Source organism: Leptopilina heterotoma, unplaced genomic scaffold (assembly GCF_015476425.1).
Source record: "Leptopilina heterotoma isolate Lh14 unplaced genomic scaffold, ASM1547642v1 Lhet_81, whole genome shotgun sequence".
In the NCBI taxonomy this organism is placed as follows: Eukaryota; Metazoa; Arthropoda; class Insecta; order Hymenoptera; family Figitidae; genus Leptopilina; species Leptopilina heterotoma.
In genome coordinates this window covers 3,534,082-3,547,211 of record NW_025111185.1, presented here as the reverse complement: position 1 = coordinate 3,547,211, position 13,130 = coordinate 3,534,082, and the positions used below count along the sequence as shown (strand labels likewise).

The 13,130-nt window shown below is 25.0% G+C and overlaps 1 protein-coding gene across 1 annotated transcript in view; it reads left to right on the top strand.

Moving 5' to 3' along the window:
• Positions 1-748: 748 nt before the first annotated feature.
• LOC122511255 (rhoGEF domain-containing protein gxcI-like) overlaps positions 749-13,130 on the top strand; it is a 228,536-nt gene continuing 216,154 nt past the window's right edge. Inside the window, exon 1 of the mRNA XM_043626395.1 lies at positions 749-1,263. The gene's annotated coding sequence lies outside the window, so the exon portion shown is untranslated. The remainder of the gene's footprint in view (positions 1,264-13,130) is intronic.

The following is a 13,130-nucleotide window of genomic DNA, read 5'->3' as shown; positions in this document are numbered from 1 at the left end:
GAGAAATTTGATGAAAATTGTATTAAAAATAATTGAAATTCTGCCAAGAATTTTATGATAATTTTTGAAAATAATTGAATTTCGAAGAGGAATTTTAATTTTTATAAAGATAATTGAAATTTTGTAAATTTTTGAACATAATTAGATTTCTGCGAAGAATTATAATACTTTTAAAAATAATTGAATTCCTGAGACGAATTTTATTAAAATTTCTTTTTAAATAATTGAATTCATTTGTGAAATTTTATTTAAATAGTAGACATTGAAAATAATTGAATTTTGACAAATTTTTGAAATTTATTAAATTTCTTCGAAGAATTTTATGAAAATTATTTTGAAAAAAATTTTATTGTTACAAAGAATTTCATTATCTATTAAAATAATTCAATTTTTGAAGAAATTTAATTAAAAATAATACTTAAATTGTAATAAATAAATTAAAGCAAATGTTTTTAAAATAATTGAATTTCTTTGCTGAATTTTAATAAAAATTTTAAGAATATTTTCATTTTTCGAGGAATTTCATTAAAATCGTATTAAAAATTAAAAATAATTGAAAGTCTGTGATGAGTTGTATTGTATTTTTTATGAAAATAATACTTGAATCCCTGTAAAAAATGTTATTATTTATAAAAATCATGGAATAATAATTTTAAATTAAAATTTGTTAAAAATCTTTAAAAACAGGCGAAATTCCAGAAATTTTTTAAAATTCCATTCTATTTCCAGGTTTTCCATACCCTTTTCTGAATTCCATACCTTTTCCAGGTTTCCCAGGATTTCCAGACTCTGTGGCTACCATGTTTTTGCGCCTTAAAGTCGACCCAAGGCCTGGATTTAGAGAATAAAACAATAAATTATTACTAACTGAGTGAAACTTGCTCAAATCGTTTGAAATTAATTTTTTCAATTATTAGAGGCATTAGTGATATTATTAGAGAAATTGAGCGCAAATAAAAAAATTTATTCCCTTTACGTTCGATTGAGTTTGCTGAACATAATCTCAGATACGAATTCTACAAATCATCATGTCTTAGGGAGATATTAAAAGTGGGTGAATGGGGAGAAATCGGCGTTATGAGGGTGAAGGAAAGAATAGGGGTTTATTCTCGGTGTCAGTGAATCAGTCGCACCACTCGATCGTGTGTGTTCGCACCGCGTGTTCTCCTACAATATATTCTTTAATTCGAATGTGTATTTACTAATTTTTATTCCTCAAAACGTTTGCTGCAAATCGAACAAGAATTTCCTTCACTGTAATAGGTAAATTTTTTTCCTTTATTAATTTATAAATTGCTATCAAAAAATATAGATACAAAAATATATATATAAAATATTTATAGAGAAAAAATTTCCAAAAGAAAAATTTCGATTCAATATATTCGGCAATAGGGATGTAATATTGAAGATGTATTAAGGTCAACGATTCATTGGGTTATTGATAATGGAATTTCTTCGCCGCACACTCTTTCATTATTTTACATAGCAATTTTTCGATTTAAATTTTTTTTCTCTCATTCATTCGATATATTTCTTTTGCCAGAAAAAAGTATAATTTATTAGCTTTTACTTTGTTCTGTAAAAATTTCATGTTTCATAAAGTTTACAAACAAAATCTTTTCTTTAGATTCGTGAAAGTACTTATTCAAAAAAAAAAAAAATTCCTTGAATACATTTTGTTTGTCTCAAAGTGCAATCAAAGTTCCTTTGAACAAAGAATGGTCAAAGAAAATTTGTTTAAATCAAATATCTTCCGTATTTATGAATAACTTTGTGTTCTGTGTCTTAAAAAAATTCCTCCTAATGAAAATTTAGTATTTACTTATAATTTTTCCATGTGAAAAATGAAAAATAAATAGTAAAAAATAATAAAAGAGCGAATTCTTTAAATATAAAGTTAATCTAGCTGAAAATTGTTTCTTTTCGCAGGACGGTAGAAATAGTGTTTAAAATATATTTGATATTTTCTCTCTCTCTTGCTCTGTAACTTTGCTAATTAATTACTTTAATTTCAGTTAATTAACTTTTCTTGTACTTGGTCATTTCAATGTTCGTCGAAGTAGTGAGATTATTTTATGCTTTTATACTCTCTAAAATTTTCCTTTGATACAGATTCATTTAAATTTGAATTTTTTCCAATTTTTTCCGCGAACTTTGCAAAAATAATATTTTTAATTGTAATAAATAAACTTGGTGATAAATTTTTTTTCCTTTTTTTTCTCAATTTTGTGCTTTTATTGTATTATTTTTATCTGCGAGGATAAAATAAATTTCTTAAGTGAGATATTTTAAATCTTCTAAAAACGGAATGTGTATGAACGTATACTCTGAAAAGAAAAATTAGGTGAGGCCAGGGCGTAATGGCCCACTTTTAATTCTTTGTTGTCCAACTTCGTCATTTCCACATTAATTAAAAGTTTACCCAGAAAACTTATCATTATATCTCGGCTTTTATTTGAAAAAAAACGTATCAGTATCACTCGTATACTCTCTAAATAATATACTTTTTTTCACTTTTAAAAGGTCCGGAAATTTGGGGCGGTATCAATTGCCCTCAATTCAACTGTATACAGGAAAACTGCCCACAATAAACTGCATACTGGAAAACTGCATACAAGCAAATTTTAATAATAAAATTATTAAATTTAATTTGAAAACTGTATAAATCTAAACTGCATACCGTTAAACTGCACATAGGTAAACTGCACACAAGTCTAATTTTCTATTAAATTTATAAATAATTAATATTAAAAACCTGTATACAGTTAAAGTGTACATTGGTAAACTGCATACAAACTAAATTTAAAAAATTAAATTAAAAATTTATTTATTGTTTAATTGCACACCGTTAAACTGAACATTGCTCAACTGCATACAAAATAAATAAATAAATTAAAAAAATTTAATGTATCGTCAAATTGCACATCGGTAAACTGCATACATATCAACTGTATACAGCTAAGTTCTCTTCTATGAAGTTGACAGTTGCGAATATATTCATAGAAGAGAACTTAGCTGTATACAGTTGATATGTATGCAGTTTACCGATGTGCAATTTGACGATACATTAAATTTTTTTAATTTATTTATTTATTTTGTATGCAGTTGAGCAATGTTCAGTTTAACGGTGTGCAATTAAACAATAAATAAATTTTTAATTTAATTTTTTAAATTTAGTTTGTATGCAGTTTACCAATGTACACTTTAACTGTATACAGGTTTTTAATATTAATTATTTATAAATTTAATAGAAAATTAGACTTGTGTGCAGTTTACCTATGTGCAGTTTAACGGTATGCAGTTTAGATTTATACAGTTTTCAAATTAAATTTAATAATTTTATTATTAAAATTTGCTTGTATGCAGTTTTCCAGTATGCAGTTTATTGTGGGCAGTTTTCCTGTATACAGTTGAATTGAGGGCAATTGATACCGCCCCGGAAATTTTATTAAAAGTACTGGAAAAAATTAAATGTTTAGAATTTATAAAAAAATTCTGAATTTTTGTGTCATTTTGTTTGTCTCATAAACTATGAAATTATACCACGAATTCTAATACAAAACATTAAATTTGTTCTTTTTGTGACAATAAATGTGGAAAAGTGTGAAATTATGATTTACAAATTATTTAATGAATAATTTTATTTAAAAATTTAAAAAATAATTGAATTTTATGAGTTGCGTTTACAATTTTCATTAACAAATAAATTTCAAAAGGTTTCAATTTGAGATTTTAGAAAATTTCAATTTTGAAGGAACGTAATTAGAAATTATAAAGAACTTATAAGTTCTTTATACAAAATTTTTTTTTTTAAATTTTAATTCAAATTCTTTTTAAATTAATTGAATTTTTTAATAAATATTTAATTATTAAAAAAAATTGATTTAGAGAGGAATTTTAGTTAAAAATTCCAAAAAATAATGGAATATTTGAGAACTGAGGTACAAATAATTGAAATTTCTAGAAATAATTGAATAATTAATAATTCTGTAGAATTAATTTTTTTGAAAAATTTAAATTTCAATTCTGTTGAAAATGGTCGAATGTTTTAATATATATTTGATAGTATTTCAAAAATTTTAACGGAATTCTTCGCGAAAAAGGTCAATTATCTTGATAAAAAACCAAATTCTTCGCAGAAATTAAATTATTTTCATGAATTTTAATAAAACTCTGTGCAAAATTCTATTATTTCAAAAACTAATCAAATAATTCTTCGCAGAAATTCAATTATTTTCATGAATTTTAATAAAATTCTCTCCAAAATTCAATTATTTTCAAAACTAGTAAGATTCTTCGCAGGAATTCAATTATTTTCTTGAATTTTTATAAAATTCTCTGCAAAATTCAATTATTTTCAAAACTAACAAAATTTTTTCAAATTAAATTATTTTCAATATCAACTGTAAATATGAATTTGTTTACTAGACGTTATACGTTATTCTCAGTGGCATTTCATAGAACGAACTATGGTAATAATTCATCAATTGATCGACTCACTAGAGAAGCTAATTTAATTTCTAATGAAATAAACTTCTTTGATAATAATGTTACAAGGTTCACAACGGCATTGCGTAACATAATGTTTAATAGAAACTGAGATTATTTAATTTGCACATAAAAAGTTTCAACCTAGATTTAAGTTGAAAATTCATTGTTATATTAGATTTAGGAGTACTTTTGTACGAAAGGGCATGTCCCGTTATGTTTCTTAAATAAATAAATAAATAAATAAATTTGCATTAATTTTTTCGGAAAAGTCAATGATTTAAAATTATTTTATAGAACTCAAGGATTCAATTATTTATATTAATATTAAATTTCATCTGAGGGATTCAATTATTTTCGTAAATATAATATAATTTTTGCTATAGAATTTAATTATTTTCATAAATAATTAAACTCAGCGCAGAATTTCAATTATTTTTAATACAATTTTGTTGAAATTAGTTAAAGTTTTAAATATATGTTTAATTATTAAGAATAATTGATTTCGAGAAGAATTTTAGTTAAAAACTCTAAAAAAATAATTGAATTTTGGCTTCAAATTAAAACTTTGAAAATCTACATTTTTCGTACTTTTAATTAACAATTCTGTCAAACTAATTTTTTTGAAAAATTTAACTCCAATACTGATGAAATGATAAGTTAAATTTTTAAAATATAATTAATTTCAAAAAGTTTAACGGGATTTTTTGAATAAAGTCAATTATCTTGATAAATAACAAAATTCTTCGCAGAAATTCAATTATTTTCATGAATTTTAATAAAAAAAAGTCAACATTAAATTTTTCTGGCAGGTCTGTTTTGTAAAAAATTTAATACGAAAGTGTTTGATCCGTCTGTATATACAAATAAATAAAACTATTACAGTGGAACCTCGATTATACGACCCTCTGTTATCGGAACTCTAAATCATTTTATCCTTACTTCCATTATCCAAACTTTTTTGTTATCTAAAACACAAATTTTCAATTTTTACACCTACTGGTTTAAAAATCTTATAAAAATAGAAAAGATTTATTGACCATCCACTGATTTTAAATGTAAATACCTACAAGACGACATGAATGTCACTAAATAGTACAAAATAATATTAAAACAATCTAATCGAGGTTCCACTGTACATGAAATATAGTAAAATTTAGTGACTGCACGGAGAAAAAGGAATTGTTAAATCTACTAATTAATTGTTAATATAGAACTAGCAAATCTGATTTGTTGTTGAAACAGTTTTTTTGTTCTCCTAACAAACAAAATTGTTGTGATAACAATTAATTTGTTTGTAGAACAAAAAAAATTGTTGCAATAACAAATCAGATTTGCTAGTTCTATATTAACAATTAATTACACTGAGAAAACTATGGAGAGTCAAATTCAGAGGTTCAAAAAGTGTATGTTTCCTTTGCTTATGAAGAGAGTTAAATAGTCCTTCTAAAATAAATTTTGAATTGATAATGGAAATCTACTTGTATATTATATTCTCTCTCTCTCCCATTATATCTGAGGGTTAAAAGTTGCGCAGAAAATGTGTACGATCTGATGCGCGCGAAATTATTTTTCTGACATTTTATATGTATTTAATTTAGGGGTTAGGTTGCCATATTTATTCATTCCGCGCCGGATAAGGAAGGGATTTCTCAAGATGGTTAATTTGTCCCTCTGCGTTAGAGAAATGGCACGAATATCTGTCAATGGTGTATTTGAACATTTAGATTAACTGACAATCAGTGACTGACTATCAGTTATTTTTAACTGATTGAAATTTAGAGAGTAAATGTTTATTAAATAAAAGAAAAATAAAGGGAAGTCGTATTAAAAGCATTAAAGGAAACAGTTAATGGAAGCAGAGATTTAAATTTAAGTTGAATAAATATTAAATATATTTATATTGATTTGACAAAAATGTTGAACAAAATATCGAAAGATGGTTGCGGAGAATGTTATTACTTTGAAGAGATGTCATAGAGAGAAAGATAGAGAGACAGAGAGAGACAGTTGATTAGAAGAAGATAAAATGAGAGAAATTCGGACATAACAGTACAATACAGAATTCCCAAAGTGAAGTTCGCCCCTGTTTGCAGGAGGTGGATAGAAAGGGAATAGCGAAAGAGAGTGGGGGAACGAAGTGCTTTGGCTAGGGGTGGGATTTGTGTGCCAACCACGTGGGCGCGGAATCGATAGTGCAGTGTTGTCGCACAGGGGTCACTCAACCCGCGTTGAGGTCAACTCCTGCGCTTGCTATCCGTATCCCATGCAAGGATTGTATACACACCAACACATTCAATTGCTCTAGACACATGTATACATTTATCACCTGCCACAAATTCAGGAATAAACAAAACTGGGGCAAGTTGACGATCCCTAGTTATATTCGCTCTCTTATTGCGTCGAAGGATATAGGTTATATATTCCTTTTAACTACCAAGGGACCACTCACTCAAATCTTCACAAATCCATTGGCTTATCCCGGAAATATTTCCAGTGTTTGTGTGTGTGTGTGTGTGCCAAATTTTAGACAATAATGCGCGCATTCATAAGGCATGTTCTCACCGATTATGTATATTCAATTCTCCTCTAATTTCCTCGATACCGTGTTTACTCATTATCATAACTTACATGCGCATTTACCTTTGACGTGTATGGAACTGAACATCTCTTAAATAATGTGTACTTCTACATTTTTCTCTGACACAATTTCTTTTATAATAGTCTCTTCTCAAAATATCAATCAGTTCAAAATAACTGATTCAGAAACAAAAAGTCAGTCACTAGTTCAAATAGTAATAGTTCAAAATAACTAATGTTTCAGTAAATTTTTTTTCACTGATTCAATTAGTCAAGTTTAACTAATTTTTTAGTTATTTTTAACTGATTCAGAAGCAAAAACTCATTCACTGTTTGTCAGTGAAAACCATATGATTTTTAACTGATTTAAATTAAAAGAGTATATTAAATATCTGTTATTCGTTTCTTTTGAAAATGTTACTTTCTAAATTTGAATTAGTAAAGTTCTAAAGTTTGATTATCAGTAGAATTTATACTGATGTATTTCAAGCTTCGTACTCGATAATTAATTTTGTGCAACACCTGTAAGGAAAGTAATACTTTGCATGCATGTAAAGTATAGGCGCAAAACAGTACTTTGCTGCACAATGTTAAATTTGACGACTCATTTTTTTCATAACACTGTAAAAAAGGCATATTATTTTAAGATATAATTGACATAAGAATATATATTTGACAGGGACCGTCTCGAAAGTTTAGTTTCGTTTTAGTGTTTGAGTTGACACAAATCTAAATTAACAAAGTGACTTTAGTTTTAAGTCGACACGAAACTAAATTAACAAACTGAGTTTAGTTTCGTGTCGACCCGAAACTAAATTAACAAATTAGATTTAGTTTCGTGACGACTCAAAACAGAGATTGAAAATCGTAACTAGAGCAACGTAAGTAATTAATGTAAGTTATGTAACCAGAGTAAATTACGTAACTATAATAACTTACATAATTAATGGAAGTTACGTATGTTTAGTAACTAACATAATTAAAGGAAGTTACGTATGTTACGTAACGTAACCAGAGTAAATAACGTAACTACAGTAACTTACGTAAGTTACGTAAATAAAATAACTTACACAATTAATCAAACTTACATAAGTTACGCAACTAGAATAACTTACGCAATTAAATAAACTTTCGTAATTTACATAACTTAAGCAATTAAATGAATTTACGTAAGTTACGTAATTAAATGAATTTACGTAAGTTACGTAAGTTACTTTAGTTACTTTAGTTATGTAAGTTACTTTAGTTACGTAATTTACGCTGGTTACGTAACTTATATTAATTACTTACGTTGCTCTAGTCACGTAAGTCAGGGGAAACAATTTTTCTGTGATTGACACTAAATAATTGTGTTTTTCAATCTTTTGTTTTGAGTCGACACGATACTAAATCTAATTTGTTAATTTAGTTTCGGGTCGACACGAAACTAAACTCAGTTTGTTAATTTAGTTTAGAGTCAACTCATACACTAAAACGAAAGTAATTTTCTATTTAGTTTCGTTTCCGAAGCGGTCCCTGATATTTGATATAAGAATATCAAAAAAAACATCTTAAAATGCATTGATCTTTAAGATGGAGGATCTAAAAATAAGATGTTTTAAACATCTTAAAAGTAACTACAATGTATATTTTAAGATATACTTCTTTTTGCAGTGAATTTATATAAATTAAATTGCATTCAAAAATAGAAGAATTTTTTTTAATGCATATTTAAATACCTACTTATTTTTCCACGTGAATTAAAACACTTTAAATAATTTCAATGTAAAGTCTTTTTCAAAATTTAACTATTTCTAAAAATTACAACTGTAATTGTTCCAAAATTAAATTACTTTTTTCTTCTTTGAAACTTTTAAATAATATTATTTTAAACTTTAATAATTTTATTTTAAAATAAAATAATCGTCGATGAATTATTTAAATCTCTGATGGATTAAAGTGTTATTGAATAATTAAATATTTCTTAAACTTGAATTCTTATAAAGAACATTATCAACATTTTTTAAAATAATTGAACTCTTTTGAAAAATATTAATAAAATTTTCAAGAATAATTGCATTTTTCGAAATAATAATTTAAAATTGTAAGTATATTAAAAATAATCGAAATTAAATTCATTAAATAATTGAATTTCTGTGAAAATGTTATTACTTATGAAAATAATACATAAAAATAATAAAATTTGTAAAAATACAAACTCAATTGTTTCAAAGAAAATTAAAGTTATGATTTAAGCGATGAGTTTTATTAGTTATGAAAATAATTGAATTTTTACAACGAATTTTATTAAAATTTGTTAAAAATAATTGAATCCTTGTGAAGTTTTATTAGTTATGAAAATAATCGAATTTTTGCAACGAATTTTATTAAAATTTTTATAAATAATTGAAAATTCTTCAGAAGAATTTTATTATTTATAAAAATAATTGAAATCCTACGATGAGTTTTAGTATTTTTTAAAATAATTGAATTCCTGTATCGAATTTTATTAAATTTTTTTAAAATAATTGAATTCCTGCATTGAATTATATTAAAATTTTTAGAAATAATTGAATTCTTGCCAAGAATTTCATAAAATTTTTTTTTATAATGGAATTCTTCTAAAGAATTTTATAAAAATCTTTTAAATAATAGAAAAATTTTATGAGAATTGTGATTTAAGTAATTGAATTCCAGTAAAAATTATAATATGTATGAAAATAATTGAATGTTACAAAGTATTTTATAAAATTTTTAAAAATAATTGAATACTTGAGAAGAATTTTATTATTTATAAAAATAATTGAAATCCTGCAATGAGTTTTATTACTTTTTAAAATAATTGAATTTCTGCATTGAATTTTATTAAAATTTTTAGAAATAATTGAATTCTTGCGAAGAATTTCATTAAACTTTTTTAAATAATTGAATTCTTGTACACTGTAAAAAATTTAGGGAGTTAACGGACTCGGGAGTTGGGAGTTAAATTTTTCGAGTTAAAAATCAACTCCAAAAGAGAGTTAATTTCTAACTCCCCTCATTCAACACCCGCGCGAGTTATTTTTTCCTTGGGGAGTTAGCATTTGGGTGTGAAGTTTTAACTCTCTTTATTTAACTCCCCTGGCATTAACTCCCCAATGGGTGCGACTTTTATAGACCCCCCGGGGGAGTTAAAATTTAACCCCCTATTTTTTACAGTGTAAAGAATTTTGAAATTCAGAATTATTTAAAGAATTATTGAAAAATTTTATGAAAATATTGTTTTAAATAATTGAATTTTTTGGAAAATTTTATATTAAAATGGTAGATATTGAAAATAATAGAATTTTGAAACATTTTTGAAAACCGACTGATTCATTAGTTAAACCTGATTGCACTGATTGAATTAGGAAAAATTCTATACTAATTTAAAATTAGAGAGTATACGCAATTTATTTTAGAAATCTAATGATTTTTTATAAAGGCAAACAACTTATTATCAATTAAAAGGAGCTCACTTTTGAATTATTCTCAAGTGTATACACACAAAGCACTTTAATATATTCAGAAATGAAGTAATACTTGATTCGAGACATGAATTTTTTTTAGTGATTAAAATATATTTTAATCTCTTAAAAAATAGGAAATAGTCAGGGAATAATTTGAAATCTCTTCAAGTATATCTCGAAATGTCTTTTAATCTTGAAAAATACTTGAATATAATTGGAAATATTTCTGAAAATTTCAAAGATAAATTAAACCTATACACTGTAAAAAAAATTGAGAGAGTAGAATATTTTACTCTTTTTTGCTCTAAATCGAAAAAAAGAGTTAAAATTGTATTGTTTTTTTAAGAGTATAAAATTTTACTCTTTAGGAACTAATGAAAAAAATATTTACATTTCCTGTACTTAATTTATTGATAGAAATTTTATGAAGGCTAATTTCGTATGTATGCTTGACTGCTAACGAAGTTTTATACACTTCTAGGGTATACAACAAAATATGCTTTGAACCGATCATTTTGAATTTAATTATGGTGAGGTCATTTATTATTGAACCTGTATGTAATATTTATCCGCGATTGAGTTAAGCTTCTACTGTTCGATGAAGTGAAAATATTCCCATATACCTGACCAATTTACTCGATTATTAAATCGTGGTATATATATTCATGGAATTTCAACATATAATATAATTAATTATTCTCTATATATGAGAACAAGCACTGACTTTCAACTCGATTTGTTTAATTATGTTTACTTCGATTTTAAGAGCATTTATATCTATATTTATTATTTTAATCATTATTATAGCAATTACACTGTAAAAAATAAATTTTTTAGCCTACTTTTTAAAACTGTTGATATTAGAAACATTTTTGACTAAATATTAGACTCGCGGTTTTTTTAGGATATCAAATTAAGACAGAAAACGTATTTTACCAATAACTAATTTGCAAAGACAATAAAAAATGAGAGAAATAAAATAATTATTCATTGCGTGAATCTTTTGATTTTGATAAATCTTTGAAAAGAAATGTTGAAACATTTCTTTGTAAGAGTTTTGTGTAGAGTTTTATGAATAAGTTGTTTTTAAATTTTTTACTAGAGCCTATAGAGCGGTCAGCGGAGAAGAAAAGTGCATGGATTTCCATTAATATTAATAAGCTCTAATTCTAATCGCTGTTATAGTACAAGTTCTAAATCTAGGTGCAAGGTTGAACATTTCATTGGCTCTCATTTTTCGAGGTCAGTAGAGTAGTCTTTTTTCTCATTCATCTACGCATAAATTATAAAACTCTTTTTGTCTTATACATATATATAAGCAAAAGGAAAATTAAATTTTTAGTGAGTATATTCGGAGATAAATTCACAAGATTAGTATCTTATTTATCGACTATGAATAATCTTATGCATATGAGGGTATATAGAGGGTATAATGTATGTAAATCATTTAAAAATGTTGCTTTCTTTGGATTAGGAAGATCGACCGACATATTTCCATATTTCAATTATTATTTTAAACATCCATATTCTTGCAGGGTTGCCACAGACCTGAAAAACCTGGGATTTTCAGGGAATTTTATAAAATCTCATTCTAAAAATTTAATTTTTTATATTTGAATATTAAAAATCTCAAGTTTTCAACTTTTTCATTTTAAATTTAATGCTTACAGTTGAAGTCAATATGACATTTCTAACTTTTAGTTTCCTCTGGTCAGTATTTTCCTTTGCATAATTTTAAAATTAATGTTTTTAAATGCATTTCAGAAACTTAAAAATGTTATTAAAATGTTTAACATACTCGTTTAATTATTAAAAATTCTGAACAAAACTAAATTTTGAAATTCCTATCATTTTTCTCTATATTTTTCCTTCTACTTTAAAATAAGTGTGATGCACTTCGAAGAAAAATACCTTAGAAGCAAAATATTATAAGTTATGTTTGTAATTTTTTGAATGATATTACACAAACTAAGGGTATTAACTCCCAATATAAAAAACTAATATTAAAATCTTCTTTACAACTAAAATAATTAATCAAAATTAAATTTGGTTTTACAAAATTAAACAAAAACTTTTAATATTGATTTAAAAATAACACAAACATAATCTTAAAATGATTTGCTTCTATTAAGGTAGGTATTTTTCTTCAGAGTGAAATAAATATAATATCGCAAATTTTAACTTAAATTTTAATTATTTATAAAATTAAAAATTAATAACTTATTTTATTAACAATTTACTTGAAGAATTTTATATTTTTTGTCTTAATTAGATAAAAATTTATCAAAACAATATTATTTTTGGGTCTGAAATTTAAAAAAAAAAATGGTCTGAAAAACCTGGAAAAGTCATGGAATTTTAAAATCCATGTTTTGTGACAACCCTCTCTTGGGAATATACGTTTTTCAAGTTTCTGATTGAATTTAATCGGACATTTTATGAGCTTTTTTCGCATGGTTATAAATCAAAATTAAATTTCATTCTTGAAAGACTTTAAGTAAAATAAAAACAAGTAAAAGTAAGGTAAAAACAAGTAAAAGTAAAATAAAAGTAAATTTAAAAAAAAAAAAATTTGAAATACAGAAAATCGAAGAA